General features: G+C 35.9%; 1 pseudogene across 1 annotated transcript; it reads right to left on the bottom strand.

Annotated features, from left to right (window-relative positions):
• Positions 1 to 6,218: 6,218 nt before the first annotated feature.
• LOC149232512 (putative anthocyanidin reductase) lies at positions 6,219 to 10,708 on the bottom strand (annotated as a pseudogene). The gene is made up of 6 exons (XR_016248474.1): positions 10,544 to 10,708; positions 8,301 to 8,358; positions 7,844 to 7,994; positions 7,023 to 7,223; positions 6,547 to 6,923; positions 6,219 to 6,445 (listed from the first exon to the last, which is right to left on the bottom strand). The product of XR_016248474.1 is annotated as a putative anthocyanidin reductase (transcript).
• Positions 10,709 to 13,186: the final 2,478 nt, after the last annotated feature.

Here is a 13,186-nt window from a genome sequence, read left to right as displayed (position 1 = left end):
TTTCCTATCCCTTAGAAGCCTCATACAAGTCTTCAAAAATGTCGCTAGCAACGAAGGCTCTACATCTTGCATATTATCACTTCCTCCAGATTTTCCCTGACTTCCTGATGTAGAAGCTTCCATGAATCTCTTCTTAGCCACCATAAAGGTTTCCTTTTCTTTTCTTAAATCAAACCCAACTTCTTTTTCAGCAGCCTTTCATATCCATCGCTCAACTTCTGGTTGCTTCCCCTTATCTTCTCCATTGGCGATACTACTTGCGTAATGATATTAACATTAGGTTCATCTTTGCGAGGCTCTGACCTCATCATTTGGATATTCTGCATAGTTTGTTGGGTCTAAGTCATATTGTCTTACATCTTCACTATAAGTATCAGGAAATCTTCTATGACATGGTTAAATTGCCTACAATACTGACAGGAGGGGTGTGTCGGATTCTGAAAGTCAAGTGTGAAATGGCCTGCTTCCCCACAGTTGTAACATATAATTTGTCCACAACCCCTTCCATCTTCTCCTCCTCGCCCTCTTCCTTGACCTTAAAATCCTTCACACGCTGCAGTTGCACCCTGATATTAAGGTCGATTTTCTGCTTGCATCCTATACGTAGGGGTCTCCTGCATCATTAGTTCATAACTTCAACAGTTGCGCTCATCGTGGCCTTTAGATTTGTAGAAAGTGCAAAACAATTTTTGTGGGGTCTATACAAATTTTTGCAGAAGATGACAATTATTCATCGTGTGTTTCCCATAAACTTGACAAGTAGTGCACCATAATGCTACTCCCACAATCAGCCCAGCAATGTTTCTTGGCTTCAGGGGGCAGGGTCCCCTCCTATAAAATAATTCTGATAAACTCGGCAATGATCCTTATCGTCACCATGGCCCTTGCATTTTAGGCTCCAGACTTCTGTGCGCACCTTCAGCTGGACTTCCTTTCCTTTCTTGAGGCTCTGTAACTCCATATGTAAGATGGACAAATATCATTGAATCTGTTGTACCCCCAGATTCGTATCCTGCACGGGTGAAGCCTCCAATCTCATGTAAATCTCCAAGGTTTCAGCTTACGTTCCTATTTTCTGTTGAGATAGTGGAAATCTTAGATGAGGCAATACTGAAGCAATGTACCAGTCTCTCTGTTGATCATCCATGATGTTCATATTAACCTGCTAAATAAGACACTTCAGTCTTTGATCAAAGTCCCATGCAGGCTCATTTACCCTCTTCTGGATCTATTTAAACTCCGTCACTAACTCGGCTTGCGATTTAGGCTTCTTAAACTCATTGTTGAATGCTTGTTATGTTTCCAGCATAGTCACATTTGGTTTACTTGAACAAAACTTGATATACCAATTCAATGCTCTGTCCTGTAGCATTGTAACCAACTGCACCTTCTTCATGTCATCGTCTAATCTGTTGTGCCTTCCATACAACATTTGCTACAAACCATAATTGTTTATCATCTTTAGTTCCCAAACCCTTAAACACAGGCATCTTCATGATATTCACGATGTTGAATGATGGTGGTGGAGGTGGAGATGGAGGTGTAGGTGTAGGTGTCTGAGGTGGAGGTGATGGTGGAGGTGGAGTGGATGGATTCGGTATCCCTGCGATACCCTATCTTACTGCATGTAGTGAAAATAACAGTGTCCTCAGAACACTACTTTCTTCATCACTATCATATGCTCCTAACAAAGGACTGTATTTAGTACCTAAATCTAAATCTCTTATGAATGCTTTTCCACTCCGTGTAGCTCCTGTCAGATATCTTCTAAATATTAATTTAGCTGCATAACCCTCTTTTCGCACAATAGCATTTTAATCCAAATCTTCAGGGATTTCAGATACTTACCCCTAAGTCCCTTGAAGAATCGTCATTCAGCTTCGCTATTACTTACAAATGTGTCGATCGCGAACTTAGTGATGAATTCGCCCAAAATGTTATCTATCTAGTAGTCGATAGCCCTCGTGATCTTATTTTTTGAAGCTTCGAGATGCCTTACCAATTTTGGAGTCCACACAAGAGGGTTGCCCAGCTTCCACATGCCCTATCTATCTGCCAATTTTGACAACCACTAGTGCAATTTGCAAGGAAAAGAATAGAATAAAATTTTGTGCTCGTCTTTATACGAAAATATATTCAACCATTCTTCTTTTGACGGGCGCGTATTCCTGTTTTCCTGAGCTGAAAATTCATGCAGCTTCTGATCTATCCACTTCTCGATTCATTTCTTAGCTGGGAAACATTTATTCGACATCACACATTCCTTAGATAGATCCCAGTCCCGGCAATGGAACAATTTGTTAGATTAAGGGGTCCTGACTCAGGTTCAAACTTAGTTTCACCAACCAACAAAACCTTAAATTGTTGGCCCTTTCAGCAACAACCTGTTTAGTGCAAGCTACAGTCTCACCCGAAGTAGTATTGGGGGATGACAGAACCAACTTTATGCATCCATAGGTTAATGTGATGGGCTGCTATGGTTCCTAGGGATTATTTCTGATCTTCGCAAACCTTAACCATTAAAATATAGATAATTACAGTAACTTGTAGAAACAGAATCTAAGTCTTTGCAAAATGCTTTAAACATTCATAACATTAATTAAATAAGCATATTTTCTACTTTCATGCATCAATTAAGTATTACTTCATATAAATTCAGAACAACAGAGTGAATATACAAAACTTGCATCGTTATATACAGATGAATAGATACACAATTATGGCCCAAAATAATCTTTATTAGATGTATTCTTTGTTGTTATAGACCCTTCTTCCCTGTGCACTCAGTTGCAGCGGCTCGCACAATCAGCCTGTATAGTTACCAATGACTCTGTGCACTTAGCAGCAAGAGCCTTCCCCTTCCCCTAAGTATAGGAAACAACCTTCCTACCTTAGCTTACTTTCCCATACAACGACCGTTTATTCTATGATGATCTCCTAGACTTGTTATGACTCCTTTATATATCTTATATTTTACAATATCATGGTCCGCGGACCATGGGCGGGTCTCAAAACTCCCTATCTTCTAACAAACTAATGGACTAAAGCTCCTTTTGACACCTATGACCTTCATGCTCCGCTCCCTCAAAACATGGAGACTTTACAAGTATACAAAAATTAAATTAATTACAAAATTTACCCCAGGGGACCTTGTCCAGCCAACAAAAAACAAAGTGGTACTCTAAGGAGAAGATAGAGGAAAATTTTCCTCACGTTATCGAGTAAATATTTTGGGAAATAAAAAATCTACCTAAGGATATGATTTGTATTTGATAATTATATTCTTCTTCATTAATGTTTATACTTTTAGAGTGGAAAATCCATATTAATAAGCTTGTAGGGTCATTTTAATGATGGTTCCCTATTTTGAGAATTGGAGTCTAAAACCTTATTGAGCAATTTTGAGGAATCAAATGGCATTTTTTTGGGTCAAAAGTTTTTCACTTTAAAAATGATCCCAAATATGTTTATCTACACTCAAATTCCTTTCCCATATGTCAATTGGAGTTTGAATGTAAAAGTTGAATTCCTCTTGCAAGTTGATTGATTTTGTTGACCACCATGGTAAGAGAGAATGTCATGTCAACCCCCATTACTCATGCAAATCGAGTTAGTCATGTGTGAATGTTCAAGAAGACTCTAAAAGCTCTAAAATTATAACTCTAGTTGAGGGTTGATGGAATCAAACCTTACCCCTAATTGGCTATCAACCTATGTTAAATATTAGGCCACTAGAAGGAGTAGGGATTCCATTTTGTGCTATTGTTCTTTGTTCCATAGTTGAGTAGAGCAACTAAGAGAGAGAAGTGATAGAGTAGAAGATAGGTTTTTAAGGTTTTGTAGTAGCCTTATAGGGCACAGGTGATAGGTAACTCCATAATGAGTACCTCTTCCTCAGTAATTGTATGTTTCCAACCCAGATAAAAGAGAGTATAGTAGCCTCACCTTCTACTTAGCTTTTCTACTGTAATGGTCTCCCAAGATAAAACTTGTGACTAATTGTGGATGGTGTGCGTGCATTTCTTTATGTTCTTTGTTTCTCGCATTTAAGTTATTTCATTCATTTAAGTAGAAAGTCAATGATGGATCTAAAATCTAAAGAAAATTTAACCTATATTATATAGATTTTAGTTATTTTATCAAATCTATTGTGATGGACCATTCTAGTGGAATACCGACAACAATTTACAGATCAACCTATAGTTGTGAGCGATGATGATAATCTCTTTTATTTAAAAATTTCAGTTTAGTAGAATTCAATGTCCTTAGATTTCATAATAGTGACCCGCTTAAACCCAAAACTCAAGGCTTTAACACTTTATAGGAATCATTGAAATAGTGTCCAAGGTGTCATGGATTCCTAAAGAGCTTTAAGATAATCCTTCAAGGGAATTGCATTATTTTCTTCAATTTCATTAATTAAATTTGTTCTTGAAAACTTTCTATCATTCAATTTAGAAAAGTGCGGCAATTGTTCTTGCTTTCTATTTGCATAGTACATTTTATTCCTTTTAATAAGGGTTTGTATATATTTATACCAAGTTTTAAAGATTCATTAAAAGTATCCCTAATGGCTTTTAGTTATCTTATTATCTTTATGTAGCATCTCCATAGAGAACCTATATATGGAAGTAAAAATGATCATAATAGAGGTATTATAATTTTTCCTTATAAGTTAGGAGGTTTAAATCCTTATTTAAATCTTTTAAGAAGAGATAAAGAGTAAAAAGGGTTGTAATAGAGGAATTAGAGTTTGTCCTTATAAGTTAGGAGATTTAAATCCATATTTAAATCCTTTAAGAAGAGATAAAGATTAGTTTTCTGCTTGTCAAAAAAACAAGTGTCTTTTATTATCAAAATTTTCTTTCATAGGGATTTTGTGCATGGAAAAGTTTAAAGTTAGGGTTAAGGTCTATGACCACATTCAAGGTCAAGGTAATTCAAGAGGTCAACATTAATTATTTGGTTATAAATAGGGGTATCTAAAATCTCGTAATCCACAACAATACCATCTAACCCATGAATACAAGTAATTTTGTTAGAGTCTGGCCATTTCACTACACCATTGCAAATTATTAGGCCCTACAAATTACAAATAGCTTGATACCAAACAAATCCTTAGTCATGTCTTCAAAATTTCTTATACATATATAAGAAATGAAAACTATTAGAGATCTTTAATTTCATCCCTTAAATTATATATAAAATGAAAAATTTTAAATTATATATATAACTCAAAATATTCTAATATAATTAAATCTAAATCATCCATATAATAAATAAATCTATTTTAAAATACACCGCACCTATCTACCCAATTCACCTAATTTGACCATCAATTAATAATTCACTCATTTCACATTCATATTAATTTCCACTTCCTCTATTTACCTAATTTGACCCTCAATTAATAATTCACTCATTTCACATTCATATTAATTTCCACAATCAATTAATAATTCACTCATTTCACATTCATATTAATTTCCACAATCAATTAATAATTCACTCATTTCACATTCATATTAATTTCCACTTCGTCTATTTACCTAATTTGACCCTCAATTAATAATTCACTCATTTCACATTCATATTAATTTCCACAATCAATTAATAATTCACTCATTTCATGTTTATATTAATTTCCACTTCATCTATTTACCTAATTTGACCATCAATTAATAATTCACTCATTTCACATTCATATTAATTTCCACAATCAATTAATAATTCACTCATTTCATGTTTATATTAATTTCCACTTCATCTATTTACCTAATTTCCACAATCAATTAATAATTCACTCATTTCACATTCATATTAATTTCCACAATCAATTAATAATTCACTCATTTCACATTCATATTAATTTCCACAATCAATTAATAATTCACTCATTTCACATTCATATTGATTTCCACAGTCAATTAATAATTCACTCATTTCACATTCATATTAATTTCCACAATCAATTAATAATTCACTCATTTCACATTCATATTAATTTCCACTTCCTCTTTTAAATGGTTATTCAAAGATGGAACTTTATATGTCCACTTCATCTATTTACCTAATTTCACCATCAATTAATAATTCACTCATTTCACATTCAATTTAATTTCCACAATCAATTAATAATTCACTCATTTCACATTCATATTAATTTCCACTTCGTCTTTTAAATAGTTATTCAAAGATGAAACTTTATGTCGAACAGCTTCAACGGATTGAAGTGAAATGAACATTCTGTCTGCGATGTTATTCCCACCGATACTCATTAAACGAGTGATAGTGAAGTAATTATTAAAGAAGCAATCCCTTCGTCTTCACGTATTCAACACTATCATCCATGATCTCGTCCATCCCAAATTTGAAGGAGAAACCGCTCTCCACCAGCTTCTTCGACGAAGCGTATACCTTTGGGATCGGTGGCACATCGTCAAACCTGTACGAGCATTTCATTTCATTTCATTACTGGTGATCATATTTAAATCCATAGTCGTAATAATATAAAAAATGCTATACCCTACTGATGATGATACTCACAGGGTAGTCACATTGTACTGCGGATAGCGTTTAGATAAGTAGTCTGCCAGCTGTGGGACAGATATATTGATGGCACTGCAAATGTAGCGGCCCTCTGCAGAGGGGTTCTCCATCAAGAAAATATGAGCACTGCATACGTCATCGACGTGAACCAACGAAATATGGCCGTATGTCGTCTGTATCTTCTTCAAAACTTCTACGCTTTCGCTGTTGCCCGTGAGAAGGGAAAGGGTGATCTCAACGGTATAGGGGACGATGTGGGTAATGGCAGATCCCGACACAACCACAGGGTTGATGGTCACCACATCCAGCGCCGCATCTTCTTTTCCATACTGCAGCGCTGCTTGTTCTGCAAGCGTCTTGGCAACGCGATATGCCTACACAATCAAGCAATAAACAACTGTCACGCATTTTATTTTGTCAGCAACACAGCAACAACTGCTAAATCTTCTAACGCTTTTTAATGACTGTTATACCCAGTTAGGGGGCTTTTTGGTTCGGAGGAAATCCACGTCTGCCCAGCTTTTTTCGTCAATGTACTGATTCTGCTCCTCCGACTCGTTTACGCAAGCCGTCACCATAGACGATGTGACAACCACGCGCTTTACGGTTTTGGCCTTCGTGCACGACCTCAGCACATTCAGCGTTCCCTCAACCGTTGGCTTGATCATATCGTTCTACACAGCGGCAATTTCACGTTGCTAAATATGAATGACCGATGACAGAGATTTGCCCGTTTGATTTGCTGGTCAAATATAGTTTAAAACATTATACAGAGATGGAATTTGAGGTGATTTGCTAGTCTAATACCATTTAAAACATTATAAGATAGCCAGGATTTTTTTTGAAATTGTGAAAATGGGCTATGGAAAGAGAGGAGGATAGGGATAAGATAACACAAATAAATCACATACAATAATAATACAAAGTGCAGATCTTTTATTATTACACAACAATTTGATATTACACTGAAATTGTAAATGGATTTAACCTTTAGGTGCAGATCTTTTATTATTACACAAAAAATTTGATATTACAATGATATTGTAAAGGGATTTAACCTTTTTCCACTAACCACTGATGTAAAATGACAAATAACTTGACGTACAACCATACACTAAATATTTAATTATAACTCATCTTGACTCTAAATTTAACCAAATCTTCTCCATTCCACAATTAAATTATTTTAACAGAAATATGAAAAATAGTTATGTTTTGACCTTCTAACCGTGTGCAGGAATGCAGAACTGTTAATAGCATGTTGTTGGGGAATTGAAGGGGCGAAGATACTTACCTCGGGATCTTTGGGAGCGAAGGCGACGGGAGTGGCCACATGAAAAACGGCACCACAGCCATTGATGGCAGCGTCGAAACTGCCTTCTTCGATTAGAGCTTCTCCCCACCTTCTGAAATGTCCAGGAGATGCTTCACCTTTGCCTTGTTCTCTGAAATAAGTTAAGTTGGTAATGAAATAATTTTGGGGCCAGAAATTTTGATCGAAGTTTCATTATTAAAGTTCAGAGGAGTTTTACCCAATATTAAACAAATGCAAAAATAAATCAGTTTATAGCTGTTTTGTGATGACGAAGAAATAAGTCAAAATTTGTATGTTTACCACATTCTAATAGCTTTACCTTTTATTTTTATTTTTAGTTTTACAGCATGATTCAATGGCTCCCCCACTTTTACTGTGCTTAAATAGATGAAAAGAGGCAAGTTTTGGAATAAAAGGAGGCTGAGATTGAAATTACCTGGATCGCGCACTGTAGCATGGACAGTGTAGCCCTTCTCGAGTAGACGCTTGACCAACCAGTTGTTTGTTTATTTATTATTTGTTTGTAGCCCTTCTATTATTTTATTATAATAATAACCAGTTGTTTGTTTATTTATTTTTCAAATATCATCTGTATTTTATTATAATTATTTTTATTTTCATTCATTTATTTATTTTTGAAATATTCTCTATTATTTTATTATAATAATAACCAGTTGTTGTATAATATTAATCTTATTTCTAGAACTAATTCGTCAAAAACATTATACTTATTATTAAATCTTCTTTATATAAACATAACTAACTTCCTAAAGGCTAATTCATAAAGACTAATTTCCATTGGGTGGGAACCAAATGTATCTATGTTTAACATTTGGAGAGATTGATTTTTTCACCTTTGTCTTGAAGATAAACCAAATTAGATGGTTCTAAAAGTCCTCTAAATATTAATAATGTGATTAATCACAAAGACAATCCCATTATACAAAAATATAAAATCTAACCATTGATAAAGTTGAGAAATCATATATACACCAAAAAACATAGAAATATGTTTGTTACAATTTGAATTATAAACAAATTATGCCATACTAACTTTCACTAAATTAATATTAGATACTTATGCTTACTTATATAATTATACAATTATTAATATTAATATTAAATCACACCCTACAACTAATAATTATCCTTAAAAATAATAATTATTAATATATTATACTAATTAAATATTATTTTCATGTTAAAAAATATGTATTAATTTTTTCCTGGATTTACCTATTAAAAAATATAGAAAACTACCAACTTTGCTAACGGAGTTGTCTATAATGCCACTTTTTGGAGATTACGGTGACGGCTGAAGAAATTTAGATTAAATCATGATTTGTTGCAGTTAAAATGGTTTTTTAACTGCATATTCGTTATTTTTCCGTCCTCCTTTTTTTTCAGCTTTGGAGTATTATTCTTTGTTCGACTTTCATTAAGTCTCATAAATTAAATAGGTAAGTGGAATTCATTGAATGCATCTAGATTCTTGAACGGTCAGTAAAAAGAGCTGGTCAACAAGTTCTATCAGCCACGGGAAAGCTGAAAGCCCAAAAGTACATTTGAGATATTCATCAAATATCAATATGTTTTATTCTATTTTTATATTTTGATAAACCATTTTTATATTTTTGTAAAATATATAATAATTACAAAAATTTCTGTCATTTAAGTTAGAAATTATGTTTTAGGGAAAAATGTATAGCAAATTATAATTTATATTTGCTAATGCTAAATTAATAGTAAGTGATAAAGAAAATCAAACCATATAATCTTGCTTTGACAAGAACTAATAAATTGGAATGTGAAGTAGATAAATTAATTACTTGTTGAAGCATTAGGATTTGCGTAAATTTTGGTGGATAGTAACCACTAGTAAGTCTACACACTTACAATTTTACTCCCGGAAAAGTGTTGACTAAAACATAAAATAGTGGTGGAAAGTAACTCTAAATATATTTATTTCCATTTATTTTTATCCATTTTATTGCAAAGAATTAAATTACAATGAAAAGTAACTCATCATAAATATGTTATTTACTTTAGTATAAACATTTTCCAAAAACATTATTTTATAAATTTTTCCTTAAATAAATGTTTAAGAAATATAAAATATCATGCATAGATATTGTAATCATATCCATAAATTATAACATAAAATATGTAAAGATATTTTTTATATAACATTATATTATTAAAAAAATTGAGGGTCCGCTTGTAGACTTAACCTCCGACCATTTTCAAACCCGATAGCCATTCGCTAACAAAGGCCATCAAAACCTATGGCCTGCGGCCCTTCAATTAGCACGATGTTTACCAAATACTCATCCCCCGTAGTTAGCTATGACTTAAGCATTCACTATGGGATCGACAGTTAGGATTTACTACAGCACTTCAACCAGGCTCAAGGACTTCCACTCTCTCCTAGTTCCGCTAGTCTTCCTCCTGCTCATTATTCATGGTCTGGAAGTACGCCATATCATTGGCTGCCTGTCGTTGACAATCATCACGCAGTTTACCGGAGGGTATAGAATCACAATCATACTAAATATAGCTTTCCTTACATAGCACTCTTTCATTCGCCAGATGATCAACTAACATATTGGCTTTTCTTCGCACATGAACGAAGCTCACGGTTCTCATGGTTCACAAGTGGGAATGAATACATTGAAAGACCTGCGATAGCCTCCAATTTTCCAACACTTTTCCAGGTGCCGTTCCATTACACATTTTCTTGGCTGCATTAATAACCAATTCAGAATCAGCTTCGATGATGGCGTTGTGTAAATTTGACTCCATTAGGATTTCCAGGCACCGCTCTAAGGCCATGAGCTCCGCCATGTTGTTAATAGTAGTCACCAAATGACTGTGAAAGATATCCTTTATGGGCCCCTACTCATCTCTAATGACACCTCCAAATCCATCCATCCCTAGGTTGCCCTTAGAAGCCTCGTCTATATTGATTTTCAAAAACCATGAGGAGGAGGCTGCCAGATATCTTTACCAGCAGTTGTTTTGCTCACACCCTTGTCAGTGCCTTGGGGAACCAGAGAATGGAGACCCAACTACAGCAATATGCAAGCATCTTGGGGCAAAGGAGAGTCCTCGGGAATTTTCCACATAAGGGCTCCTACTATATCTTTGAGTTGTCGTAAAATTTGGATAATGATGTTTTGGGTCGAGCCTGTTTTGTTCTTTAAAATCCTGCCATTGCGTTCTTTCTAGACATCCCAGATAATAAAGCCTGGAACTAGAGTCCAAGCCTTGTTAATGATTTCATTACCTCAGAAGTCTTTCCTCCAATTCTTCAAAATGTTGGTGATGCTGAGTCTGTCCCTGTCAGTCTGCCTGAAGACCGAGGCCGCCCAATCCCACAATGTAGAGGTGAAGGGGCAGAGGTTTAGTAAATCTTCCATCGTCTCCTCCTGTAAGCCACATAGATGGCATTTGGATGGGCCAACAAATTCGCTTTTCAGAAGATTCTCCAATGTGAGAATTTTCTTTTTGTGAACCAACCACATAAACAACTTGATTTTCATCCAATGCGAGTTCTGCCAAAGGTCATTCCAAACCTAATCAGGGCTTGGATAATCAAAACCTAGGTCCATGCATTTAGCTTCTTTGCAGTTAAAGGTGCCTTCGGTGTTTCGACCCCATCTTAGTTGGTCAGACGAGGATGACACCAAAATCTTCCTCTGCTTCAAGTCAAGAGCAAGAGAATCTGCCTGGGCCTTCAAAGCACTCTCTTCACTATAACGAAGATCCTTCTACATTCTCCATTTTCCATTGTCCCTTACCTGATCCCAGAAGTCACTTACCATAAGTAAACCTTTGTTGTCAGTGTCATTTTTGAGAGTGGTTAGTTCGTCTCTAAACAAATTTGGTTCCTGCTGCCAGTTATCCTCCCAAAACCATGCAAGGTTCCTAGCTTGGATCTCCCAGAAACTATGCTGCTGGACAATGGCTCTATTCTCCCCAGCAAGATTCCAAATGTGGGAGCCCTTGATGAGCCCTAACATTCGGATATGATCCCTCTCCTACCAATTATTTTCATATTTTTGCTTCCAAAGCTTGTCCCAAGGGGTGGTCGATTCCTTGAGCCACCTCAACCAAAGTTTGGCTCCCGAAACTCTGCTGAGAATTTCAGGGTCATGAAGCCCCAAACCACCATGGGCTTTAGGTTTGTAGACCTTGTCCCAAGCTATCAAAGCCCACTTATTTTTCTCTTCCCCTTTGCCCCAAAGAAAATCTCGTTGAATACTACTCATTTGTTGCATAACTCCTTTAGGAGCAGGAAGAACTAAAAACATGAAAATGGGTATAGCGTGGAGGACAACCTTTGTAAGCACAAGACACCTTACCAAATTCAAAGACCTGCAGGTCCATTTCCTGACTTTTTCCTAAATTTTATTAGTTACCAGCTCCCACACTCCCTTGCTTAGAGGTTTGTCAGTAAGAGGCATTCCAAGGTACTTGGAAGGTAACTGATCCCTTTGAAACCCGAGAATTCCGGTGAGGTTCCTCTGAATAGCAGTGTCAGTGTTAAAAAAGAGCACCTTTGATTTGTCAAGGTTTACCTCTGTACTAGTGGCCAATGCAAATTCATTCAGGATTTGTTTAAAAGCTCTGGCTTCCTTGACCATAGGATTGCCTTGCAACATTGTGTCATCAACAAATTGCTGATGAGTAGAAGAAGCACCATCTGGGGTAAGTTTTAGACCTTGGATTCTTCCTTCAGCATTTGCCATTTTGATCGCTCTACCTAGCCCTTCCATCATGAGAACAAAGAGGAAGGGGGAGAGTGGATCCCCTTGTCTGAGACCCCTAGAAGGCATAAAGGTTCTAGAGGGAGAGTCGTTAAGCAGAATGGAGAAGTTGGTCGTGGATACAAGGGCCATAACCCATCTTATCCAGTTGTGGTCAAAGCCATAAGCTCTTAGCACTGCCCTGAAGTAAGACCAGCTTAGCTTATCATAACCTTTCGCTAGGTCAAGCTGCATGATCATACCAACTTGCTTATTGCTCTTAAGAGTGTGTACCACCTCGTGAGCTTGTATGATGTTGTTGAGAACCTGTCTTCCTTCCACAAATCCAGTTTGCTCCTCTGAGATGAGAGCAGGAAGAAGAGGTTTGAGTTTGTTAGCTTTGGAAATAATTTTGTACACCACATTACATAAGGCTGTGGGTCTGAATCTGTCCAGTGTCATAGCTTTTTCTTGCTTCGGAATCAAAGCTATGAAAGAGGCATTAAGAGATTTCAAAACAATTCTGGATCTTCTAGAGTCTTCCACGACATCAAGGATATCTTGTTTGACTGTT

This window comes from Pinus tabuliformis, chromosome J, assembly GCF_031772625.1.
Source record: "Pinus tabuliformis cultivar Carrire ecotype Pingquan chromosome J, CPIR1, whole genome shotgun sequence".
Taxonomy (NCBI): Eukaryota; Viridiplantae; Streptophyta; class Pinopsida; order Pinales; family Pinaceae; genus Pinus; species Pinus tabuliformis.
This window is presented reverse-complemented; position numbering and strand designations above follow the sequence as displayed.